The sequence below is a fragment of the Oncorhynchus keta genome, chromosome 8 (assembly GCF_023373465.1).
Source record: "Oncorhynchus keta strain PuntledgeMale-10-30-2019 chromosome 8, Oket_V2, whole genome shotgun sequence".
Lineage (NCBI taxonomy): Eukaryota > Metazoa > Chordata > Actinopteri > Salmoniformes > Salmonidae > Oncorhynchus > Oncorhynchus keta.
In genome coordinates, this window is record NC_068428.1 from 18,177,158 (window position 1) to 18,188,232 (window position 11,075).

Sequence of the window (11,075 nt, forward strand, 5' to 3'; positions counted from 1 at the left end):
GGAGTCCTAACAAGTTCAACTACATAAGACATTGGCTCGAATCTAAATTGTTCCTTTAGTCGTTGGCTATACGGACACACCTGGTGCCCAAATTGATGACGTATGTAAGTATATCGCGCAGCTGAGTCAGGTGTGGAATTTTGCAAATGTTTTAGATGCTGCTTGATTATTGAGGAACGTGTCAAGACCCGGGCCCTGTTTCAGAAAGCAAGTTTAACTAACTCTGAGTAGTGGTCCTTCTGTGGCTCAGTTGGTAGAGCATGGCGCTTGTAACGCCAGGGTAGTGGGTTCAATTCCCGGGACCACCCATACGTAGAATGTATGCACACATGACTGTAAGTCGCTTTGGATAAAAGCGTCAGCTAAATGGCATATATATTATTAAACCTGAACTCTGGGTTGACTGACTCTGAGCTGTCAAACTCAGAGTTTTCGGTTTCAGAGCAGGTGATAACAATTAGTTAAATCAAAGCTTGGTTAACTTAACCCCGAGTTAAACACGTGCATGAGGAGCTAAAGAGCCATCATCAATGGAACGCAGATAACATGATTAATCATGGCAACAGGAGAAAAGGTCTCGAACCTCCTTCTCCCCAGTGGAGTTTGAAATGTTAACGAACGCGTATGCAGAATATGTGCATATATTTAAGACAAATAAATAAATGCCGTAGCAGCAGCAAAAGAACGTGAGTTGGCGTGGCAGAAAATTGCTGACCAAGTCAATGCGTGAGTATTAATTTTAAGGAGTTTTATCTCGTGTTCCACTTATTCAACATTTTATATGTGTGCGTGTGTACGTGCGCGCGCGCTTAATATTATTGAATGTCCAACCCAACAGGCACAAAACCTACTTGGCAGCCACTGAAGATGAAATATACAAATATACTTCAAACAGGTAAAGTATCATTTCATTACAAGAAATGGTGATGTTGTTAAGCCTACCCTACCAAATTAAACAGCATTCAGTGGCTACATTCAACCTATAATATATTTAAGTAGTTAGTGATATTTTCTAAGCAAAAAAATGTATGTTTTTCAGCCATCCCAACACTGCCAGTATTTGAAAGTAACACCTAAATTCCTTTGTACATACATGTCTCTGAATTTGTGCTTACTGGACATGTTCAAATTTGACCTCAATTATAACCAATAGAAAAAGTCTGAGGGCTGAAAAACGGGTGGGGGTCCACCACCACTCAGAGGCTGAAGAAATGGCCCTCAGTCAAAACAGTGGGTGACCTATTGATGAAGGTATCTTTGGAGGAAGCTCATTAACTGATTTAGTGCTTCATACTAAATACATTAATTATTGCTTAGACTGATACCTGTAATTCTGTGGCATTCTTCTTTGAGTCTTGTGAGTCTGTGACTTGGGAACGCCACAAGTGTACAGTAAACGTTTCAGTGCAAGAGTCACATTTCTGACGGCCCAACAGACGGTTGCCTTGGAAATATGCTCAGCGTCACCAATGTTATATAGAAAACTCCCGTTGGCAAAACAAAAAGTGCAACAAATTAATTTATTCCGAACTGAGAGCATGTCCACAATGTGTCATATGAACGATATGAGGGCTGAGAATATTGTTCAGATGAATGATCGCTTGAACGTTTCTGTTTTTCTGCACAAACATAATCCGGGAATGATAAAACATCCAAGCGGGGCATGATCACCCTCTCCCAACTGAGAGAGGGTGGTATTTGTGCTTCAATTTCAACTGGCTCTTCAAGAAAAGGACACGCCATGTCTGACACCTTAAGTCTGCAGGCTTCAGCTAAAGAGGAGGAGGAACTCGGGGACTAGTTGAAAACCTGCCAGCGAGCAGGTTAGCTCCACGGAGTATGTTGCCATAGTAACTGACTCAGAGTTAAACTGAACTGGCTTTGTTAAACCAAAAACCCAGACTTTCCTTCAACTCTGAGTCAAATAACTCTTGAGTTTTCACAAAACCTGCTTTCTGAAACAGGGCCCTGACCCTCAGAACATACCTACAATTAACCCTGTTGACTCATCAGTAGGAAAGACAATGGAGCTATACGAGCCTTGTTTCAACAGGAAACTTACTGGAATGGTTTTATTGATAATATCTGTTGGAGAAAAAGTTTGGCTGTTGCCACATACCTATTTAACACAATTAAGGACGTTTCTTCTTAAATTATTCATAAATATTGTCCTGCCAACCACTATATGAAGAAGTTAAAAAAATATTTTAAAAAATCCAAATTCAAAATTGTAACTTTTGTAATGACCAAGCAGAAGCATTTGCACATTTTTTGTCATTGTATTCATGTAAGGAATTTGTGGCAAGACATCAGTAGATTTATAATTTAACACATTTATGATTATTTTATACTATTACATTTACATTTACATTTAAGTCATTTAGCAGACGCTCTTATGGGGAGATGTGCTGCTTGGATTCTTTTCTTATGATAGATATAAGTTTAAATATTTTTATTAGATTAATTTCATTATTATTTTTGGCCAAATTTCATATTCGTAAATGTACAAACAAAACACATTTTCTTACCTTGCAAAAATAAATTGAACTATTTTAAGACAATTAAATACTCTACCAACAAAACAGCTGTTAGAACTATAATGTGTGTATGTCCCATAAGGACCTTGTGTAATGTGATATTGTACCCCCTAGCCCAATTGTCCTTTGTGTGTGTCCCATGTACTTTTTGTGTTAATAATACAATTACAACATTGTTATGTTTTAAAGAGTAGTGAGGAGACTAATCTGTTCGGTTCAGTCAGTCGGCAACAACTTGTAAAATAAAGTGATGTTTATTTTGATGGGCGAGGGAAAAGTAAATTGTAATTGGTCACCACTTACTTGTACATATCTTCCTCAATTACCCAGTACCCCTGCACTTTGCCTCAGTACTGGTACCCTGTGTATATTGCCAAATTATTGTTACTCATTGTGTATTTATTCCTTGTGTTATTAATTCTCTTTGTATTGTTGGCAGGGACCAGATTAAGAAACCATAGGCACCCAGCCTTTTAAAAACTAATTTAATTTGATTCTACGTCATTTGTATGACAGAAGACATTAGCTGATTTTATTTTTTAATGGCACACAAATGACCAAAATGAGTGGCTAAAAATTGGGATTGAGGATTGTTTTTATATACTGGTTGTACAGACCGATTAGTCTTCTCTTTCCAAACAGTGCATTTTTCCAGCGATTGTATTTTGAAATCTGCAAAAGGCAAATCGACAGCGTAACCAACCATATATATATATATATATATATATAATCGATATAGTTTATAATCCGATTATCTATGGCAACAAACTGTACTGCGGCCTTCCCGACTGTAGGCATACCGATAACTGCCAAAATAAAGTAAACACTTGAGTAAACAAGTGATACAAAGTATATGTTATGGTGTGGGGTGCATTTCGATGGAATGGTTTAAATCCACTTGTAGAATCTATGCCAAGGCGCATTGAATCTGTTCTGGCTGCTCATGGTGGCGCAACACCCTAAAAACACTATGTCGGTGTTTCCTTAATTTTACCAGATAGCCTTTCCTGTATGTGCTTCTGATAACGTAATCCACATTTATTTTTTATAAACTGTTGATCCTCTATGGCTAAATTATGCTCTATGGTGTATTTTGAACATTTAGAGCGGGCTCCTGTGGGTGGATAATTTTTATTATTTATTTTATCTTATTTTTTGCCTCTTGGGCACCTCCCTGACACACAATTGACCAGCCATTTTTATTTATTTATTATTCAGTTTAAAATGTAGGCCTACTACTGCTGCATTCACGTACAAAAATAAACGTACAACTGAATAATTCTGAACAATCTCCCAAGTTCCAACTTTGGCAGACAAGTTTCAAATTGTAGTTGAATTTTCTAGGAACAAACACAAATTATACTAGCTAAAAAAATATATGTAAGTACAGTAGCTATCTGAGAAAGGCTCATCAAGACAACTGACGGATCCGTTCGTCTCCACTAGACTCGCTGAGCGAAACACGTCACCAATTTAGGCACCAAGCGTGTCCACATAGACAATACAGTATACCTCTCCACACCTCCATCAATTTAGTGTCATGTGCGCTGTGGAAAATAACACACTTGGGTGCTTTATTTATTGTATTTTATAAATATGCAATCGTCTCAAGAATTTTCGTATATTTGGAATTTCCTGAAACGCCACAAAATTAAATGTATTTTCGCAGGGACTTTTGTCAGATTTAACATAACGTTAATTGCTAGCCAGGAATGTTTACCTGTCTGGGTTTGATCAGATGTATTTTATGTCAACTATGACTATTATGCATTTATGAAGCTACATTATCTAAATAGTTATGGTGTGTGTGACTTCCGGGTCGGAGCGAGCGGTCGCATCGCACTTCGCTCCGCTGGTAGTATAACTTTTTCATTACATCTCATTATAGTACAACGGTTGATTTGTCTAATCTTAGCAATTTCTTCTTAGCTAGCTACATAGCCGTCCTTGTATCAGAGATAATTGCATAATTATCGTATTTCGTCGCCCTAACGTAGCCTTCACTGCTATTCGCCCAGCAGCTAGCAAACGCCCACAGATTAGCATCACTGTAGTGCTATTCACTCAACTGAACGACTTGATTAGTTTAGTGTTAGCTAGCTACATAGCTGTCTTTGTTTCCAAGATAATTGTGTAGTTTAGAGTGTGTAGTCTTGGAGTGATTATCTTAATTTACCGAGGTTCGCTAGCCAGCTATTTGTCGTCCTTAACGTAGGAGACTCTGCTAGCTAGCCAACAGCTAACAGCTAACAGCTAGCCAACGTCTACTGAATCGAATTCAACAACCCGGTCGCAGTCACAGGTAGTATCACATTTTCATTTCATTACAGTACAACGGTTTGATTTGTTTGATCGTAGCTAGCTACATAGCTAGCTACATAGCCGTCTTTGTTTCAAAGATAATTGTGTAGTCTAGAGCGATTTTCTAGGTTAGCTAGCCAGCTATTGTCGTTCTTTTAACGCAACGTAACGTAAACAACACTGCTAGCTAGCCAGCTAGCCTCCGAATAGTAGCACTGTAGAAACTATTACACTCAACGGAACGACTTGATTAGTGTAGTGTCAACAACGCAGCTACTGCCAGCTAGCCTACTTCAGCAGTACTGTATCATTTTAATCATTTTAGTCAATAAGATTCTTGCTACGTAAGCTTAACTTTCTGAACATTCGAGACGTGTAGTCCACTTGTCATTCCAATCTCCTTGCATTAGCGTAGCCTCTTCTGTAGCCTGTCAACTATGTGTCTGTCTATCCCTGTTCTCTCCTCTCTGCACAGACCATACAAACGCTCCACACCGCGTGGCCGCGGCCACCCTAATCTGGTGGTCCCAGCGCGTACGACCCATGTGGAGTTCCAGGTCTCCGGTAGCCTCTGGAACTGCCGATCTGCGGCCAACAAGGCAGAGTTCATCTCAGCCTATGCCTCCCTCCAGTCCCTCGACTTCTTGGCACTGACGGAAACATGGATCACCACAGATAACACTGCTACTCCTACTGCTCTCTCCTCGTCCGGCCACGTGTTCTCGCACACCCCGAGAGCTTCTGGTCAGCGGGGTGGTGGCATCGGGATCCTCATCTCTCCCAAGTGGTCTTTCTCTTTTCTCCCCTTACCCATCTGTCTATCGCCTCCTTTGAATTCCATGCTGTCACAGTTACCAGCCCTTTCAAGCTTAACATCCTTATCATTTATCGCCCTCCAGGTTCCCTTGGAGAGTTCATCAATGAGCTTGATGCCTTGATAAGCTCCTTTCCTGAGGACGGCTCACCTCTCACAGTTCTGGGCGACTTTAACCTCCCCACGTCTACCTTTGACTCATTCCTCTCTGCCTCCTTCTTTCCACTCCTCTCCTCTTTTGACCTCACCCTCTCACCGTTGGTGCAGTCGTTCTAGCTAGCTACATCCTGCCTATCTGTTCCAGGTGTGTAATTTCTTGGTAAATATGCCCAAAAGAAAATCAGAGATATACAGGAGCGTGAGGCTTCAGAGTATATCGCTCAAGCCTGACGTCAGTTCCACGTCGAGACTAACCAGAGAACGTGCAACATGACAGGAAGGCTACAGATAGTCATCTCACCTTCAGTCTATTAACAGTAACAGGCCCTGAAATCTCCTGCAACAATCATGTCAAATGATTGCGATACTGCTGTGTTGTTGATTCATATTTGTGCATTTTGAAACCCTGTTGATTTTTTTTTTTTAAATGTATAGTGTTGTCAATGCTCCCTACCTTAATTAAGAGAAGCCATTTGACATAATCTGAACTCGCAGCACTGCTGAAGAGCATGTACGTACGTGGTCAAGACTTGATAGCTCAGCAAAATTATTAGTTTATTAATGACATCACCTGTTTCTCTTCTAGACCAGCATATAAACTTTAAATATTGTCAGGACCTGAAGATTATCAGTGTTATTATTCTTCAACATGAATTCATTTGAATCAATAACTAAAGTGATTTAATCTGTCATATGGTAATCACCCCCAGGTTTCACCCGAAGTGTCGTGGCTGTGTACAGTGTGTTGGTATGTTGATTGTTTTACACCATGTTCAGCTCAATATCATTGGTGGCTACTTATACATGGACAATTCTGTCAGCAAGAATTGAATGGTAAGCCTTTAAGCTTTAATGTCTTGTACCCTATGGGGCAGCTTCAATTCCTAGTTACATATTAAGCCTACATTCAGCACCTCCCATGAACTGCAGAAATTAAGGAGTGGACATTTTACTGGTAGACCTGGACCTCTTGGCCTTCTCTATATGTCTGCATGACACTGGACATCACAGATGGAGGAAGAAATGCACTTATTCTCTGTACCAAGTCACAAAACTCAAGAGGATCGGGTCCTTGGAGAGTTACTGTTCCCTGTCCTTGGTGGGAGAACTGTGTTCCATTGTGGACTGTAGGGTTCTAAACTGCTGCCTTCTTTACCTGGTACTTCAAGGTCAAAGACCCACTGCATCTTCTGTCGTTCTGCCCTTAACCCACTCTTAACTGCCTTGCTCAGCCATCATTGTAAATAAGAATTTGTTCTTAACTGACTTGCCTAGTTAAAGGTTCAATCTTAAGAACCTGAGTTTTTGTCCTTTACTGATCTGTTCCCCCAAGGCTTAAAAAGTCAGCCAGAGCCCACCATGAATCAGGTCATTTTCCTGTGTCATTATGAAGAAAATCCTGAAAGCCTTATCCCACTTTACATAGCTGTTGCTTTGGTACATTAAAGCAGAAATCTGCCAAAGGAGCCACTGACTGCCCCAGGAGCATTTTATTTGAGGAAATGAGCACCCAGCATTGTGGTGTAAAAAAAAATCAACGTACATACTCTGCTGTTCTATCGCTTGTGCAATGATGTCCGAGGGATTTTGTTGGTGTTTGAAGTCTTTGTTGTTATGTGTTTCACCAATTAGGTGCCTTTTTGAGTAGTGTAACCTTACGAGAAACTTAGAGAAAAAAAGCCCCAGTTTTACAGTATTTCACCAAATTTTAACATTCTTCAATAAAGAGCACACATTCTTAATTATTTTACAACATCAACAGATAAAAACTATAGCAAGTGCCAAACAAAGTGCCTTCATCTTAAATCAGCCATAAATCTCCTTGTGGCGGGGTAATGGAAGCTTGTGTGCAGCAGGAAAGGGCAATTAAATTCAAGCGTACAATATTTCTAGCCTGTATCTATAGCTAACGGGGGTTACATGTTGTGCTTGACCCTTGCTGTTTTCCACCACAAAACACCAGGTATGATTTATTTTCTTGTATTTTTTTTATTTAATTACAAATAACTTAATCCTATATCAGCATTTTGACATGTCCATCATTGTCTCACGTCAGATCAGTGCAGATGGCTGTCGCACTGACCTGAGACAAAGGGAGATGTTACAATGCTGAATTTTGGCATGCCTATTATTTTAAAAAATGCAATATTTATGCACAATTTCTACTTAAAATATCAAAGGGCACTTCTATCCTTTGACCAATATCGCAAATGAACTCGGCATTTTCACTGCTATGGATCGCAGCTTTAAGCATAAAGTGGACCAAGTGTCAGTTTGAGTCTAAACAGATTAGTCTTAGTTTTTCCATTCTATTACTGTTGTTGAGGAATCAGTGTACAAAACATTAGGAACATCTTGTCTTTCCATAAAACTGCCCAGGTGAACCCAGGTGAAAGCTATGATCCCATATTGATGTCACTGGGTAAATCCACTTCAATCAGTGTAGATGAATTTGACAAGACGGGTTAAAGAATGATTTTTAAGATATCCAGTGCTGTGCCATCTAGACTGCAATTCCCCATTCAACCTCTAGGTTTACTTTCTGTTCAACAATGTTCAGTACTTCAAGGCACTATTGACTTCATCTACTTTGTCTCTGTCTTTGAAATGTCAATGTTTTTTCTTATTAAATCATGGAAATTGGAAATGTTCTCATATTTCTGTTAGGGAATGGAGGTGGGCCTTAAAGTTAACCTTGAAGTTTGTTTGGGTACTTTAAGTGAGAATGTAGGCCTGTCTCTTTCCTCTTTGTAACATAACATTCTGAATAACAACTGAAAATGTAAGTACTGTAGCATTGACATTAACAATTATAAAATATCACGATTTAATATATTCAGTGTCTCTTTTGATTTGTGTTTCCTAATATAAATGTAGGTAACTATTTTATGGACCACTTTGCTTCAGGGTCATACTGTCGTTTCTTTAGAAGTTCCTCTGCTCAGCAGCAGAGGGCAGCACATGACAATAAGGACTAACACTATACTGGACTCCCATTGCGTCAATACTGCCCCTGCCAATTAACATGTATGGTGGATCAAGTAGGCTACATCTCTATTAAATGCTTTTGGGATAAACACATTTGATTAGCTTTCTTTGTCTTATTTCTTTACTTTACAAATGTATCTCCCACCATGATTTATAAAGTTAAAGCTCAAAAGTGACAACATTCAATATTTTGTGTACTTGTTTTTGAAACATCACCATTTTATTACGAGTTCTAGAAAATACTGATGGTAAACATAACCTTGTTAATGTTTGTTTTCCCAAAATTGTAAAGTATTTGTTGTATTTAGAATATGTTATGTTGCCACGATATACCAAAAACAATTAAAAGGGATCATAAAAGACTATTTCTTTACTTACTACTATGTTCATATCAGGTGAAACATGTCACACATGACTGATGACTGGCTGAAAGACATTGGTAATAATAAGACTGTGGGAGCTGTAGTGTAGATATCAGTGCAGCCGTTGATATTATTGACGGTCATTTGTTATTGGAAAAACTCATGTTATGGCTTTACAACAGCTCTCATTCCAAGATATGGCAGATATCTATCTATCTATTAGAACACAGAGGGTTTTCTTTAATGGGAGCTTCTCTGATGTAAAACATGTCAAGCGTGGTATTCCAAAGGGGAGCTATCTTGGCCCTTTTTAATGTTTCCTCGTTAATGATCTACCACTGGCCTTAAACAAAGCCTGTGTGTCTATGTATGCAGATGTTTTCAACACTACAGAGTGCCTTCTGGGTGTATTCACCATCCCTTTACTTTTTCCACATTTTGTTGTTACAAAGTGGGAATAAAATGGATTTAATTGTAATTTTTCGTTAACGATCTACACAAAATACTCTGTCAAAGTGGAAGAAATTCTAACATTAAACATTTGTGAAAAATAAAACACAAATATATCTTGATTTAGATAAGTATTCACCCCCCTTGAAATAATTAATGTTAGAAACACCTTTGGCAGTGATTACAGCTGTGATTCTTTCTGGGTAAGTCTAAGAGCTTTGCATACCTGGCTTGTACAATATTTGCCCATTCTTTTCTTTCTTTTCTTTTTTTTGTCTATCTTAAAGCTCTGTCAAGTTGGTTGTTGATCATTGCTGGAATGCATTTTCAGGTATTGCCCTAGATTTTCAAACCGATTTTTAAGTCAACTTTAACTAGGCCACTCAGGAACATTCAATCTTGTCTTGGTAAGAAACTCTAGTGTACTTTTGGCCTTTTAGGATATTGTCCTGCTGAAAGGTGAATTTGTCGTCTCAGTGTTTGTTGGAAAGAACACTGAACCAGGTTTTCCTCTAGGATTTTGCCTGTGCTTAGCTGTATTCCATTTTATTTTAATACCCCCCTAAAAAACTCCCTAGTCTTTGCCGATGACAAGCATACCCATAACATGATGCAGCCACGACCATGTTTGAATATGAACAGTGGTACTCAGTGATGTGTTGTGTTGGATTTGCCACAAACATAACGCTTTGTATTCACGACAAAATGTTCATTTCTTCACATTTTTTTTCAGTATTACTTAAGTGCGTTGTTGCAAACAGGATGCATGTTTTGGAATATTTTTATTCGGTGTAGGCTTCCTTCTTTTCACTCAGTCAATTAGGTTAGTACTGTGGAGTAAATACAATGTTGTTGATCCATCCTCAGTTTTATCCTTTCACTGTTTTAAAATCACCATTGGCCTCATGGTGAAATCCCTGAGCAGTTTCCTTCCTCTCCGGCAACTGAGTTAGGAAGGACAACTGTATCTTTTTAGTGACTGGATTTATTGATACACCATCTAAAGCCTAATGAATAACTTCATGCTTAAAGGGATATTCAACGTCTGCTTTTTTATTTTAACACATCTACCAATCGGTTCCCTTCTTTGCGTGGCTTTGAAAAACCTCCCTGGTCTTTGTGGTTGAATCTGTGCTTGAAATTCACTACTTGATTAAAGAACCTTAAAATTATCTGTATGTGTGCAGTATAGAGATGGGGTAGTCATTCAAAAATCATGTCAACCACTTATTGAACACAAAATGAGTCCATGCAACTTATTGTGATTTGTTAACATTTTTACTCCTGCACTTATTTAGGCTAGCCATAACAAAGGGGTTTAATATTTTTTGACTCAAGACATTTCAGCTTTCTGAAGGCACTGTACATGTCAGTGTCCCAAGCTAGTAAAATCCCTGAAGCCCTAAACAAAACGTTGCAGTCAGTTGTAGAATGGGTTGCTAGGAATAAACTAGTCCTGGTCAT

The 11,075-nt window shown here is 38.8% G+C and overlaps 1 long non-coding RNA gene across 1 annotated transcript; it reads left to right on the top strand.

The window, feature by feature from the left end:
• Positions 1-234: 234 nt before the first annotated feature.
• LOC127931355 (uncharacterized) lies at positions 235-8,892 on the top strand. The gene is made up of 3 exons (XR_008140779.1): positions 235-726; positions 839-895; positions 5,314-8,892. It is a non-coding gene; the product is annotated as an uncharacterized LOC127931355 (long non-coding RNA).
• The last annotated feature ends 2,183 nt before the right edge of the window (positions 8,893-11,075 follow it).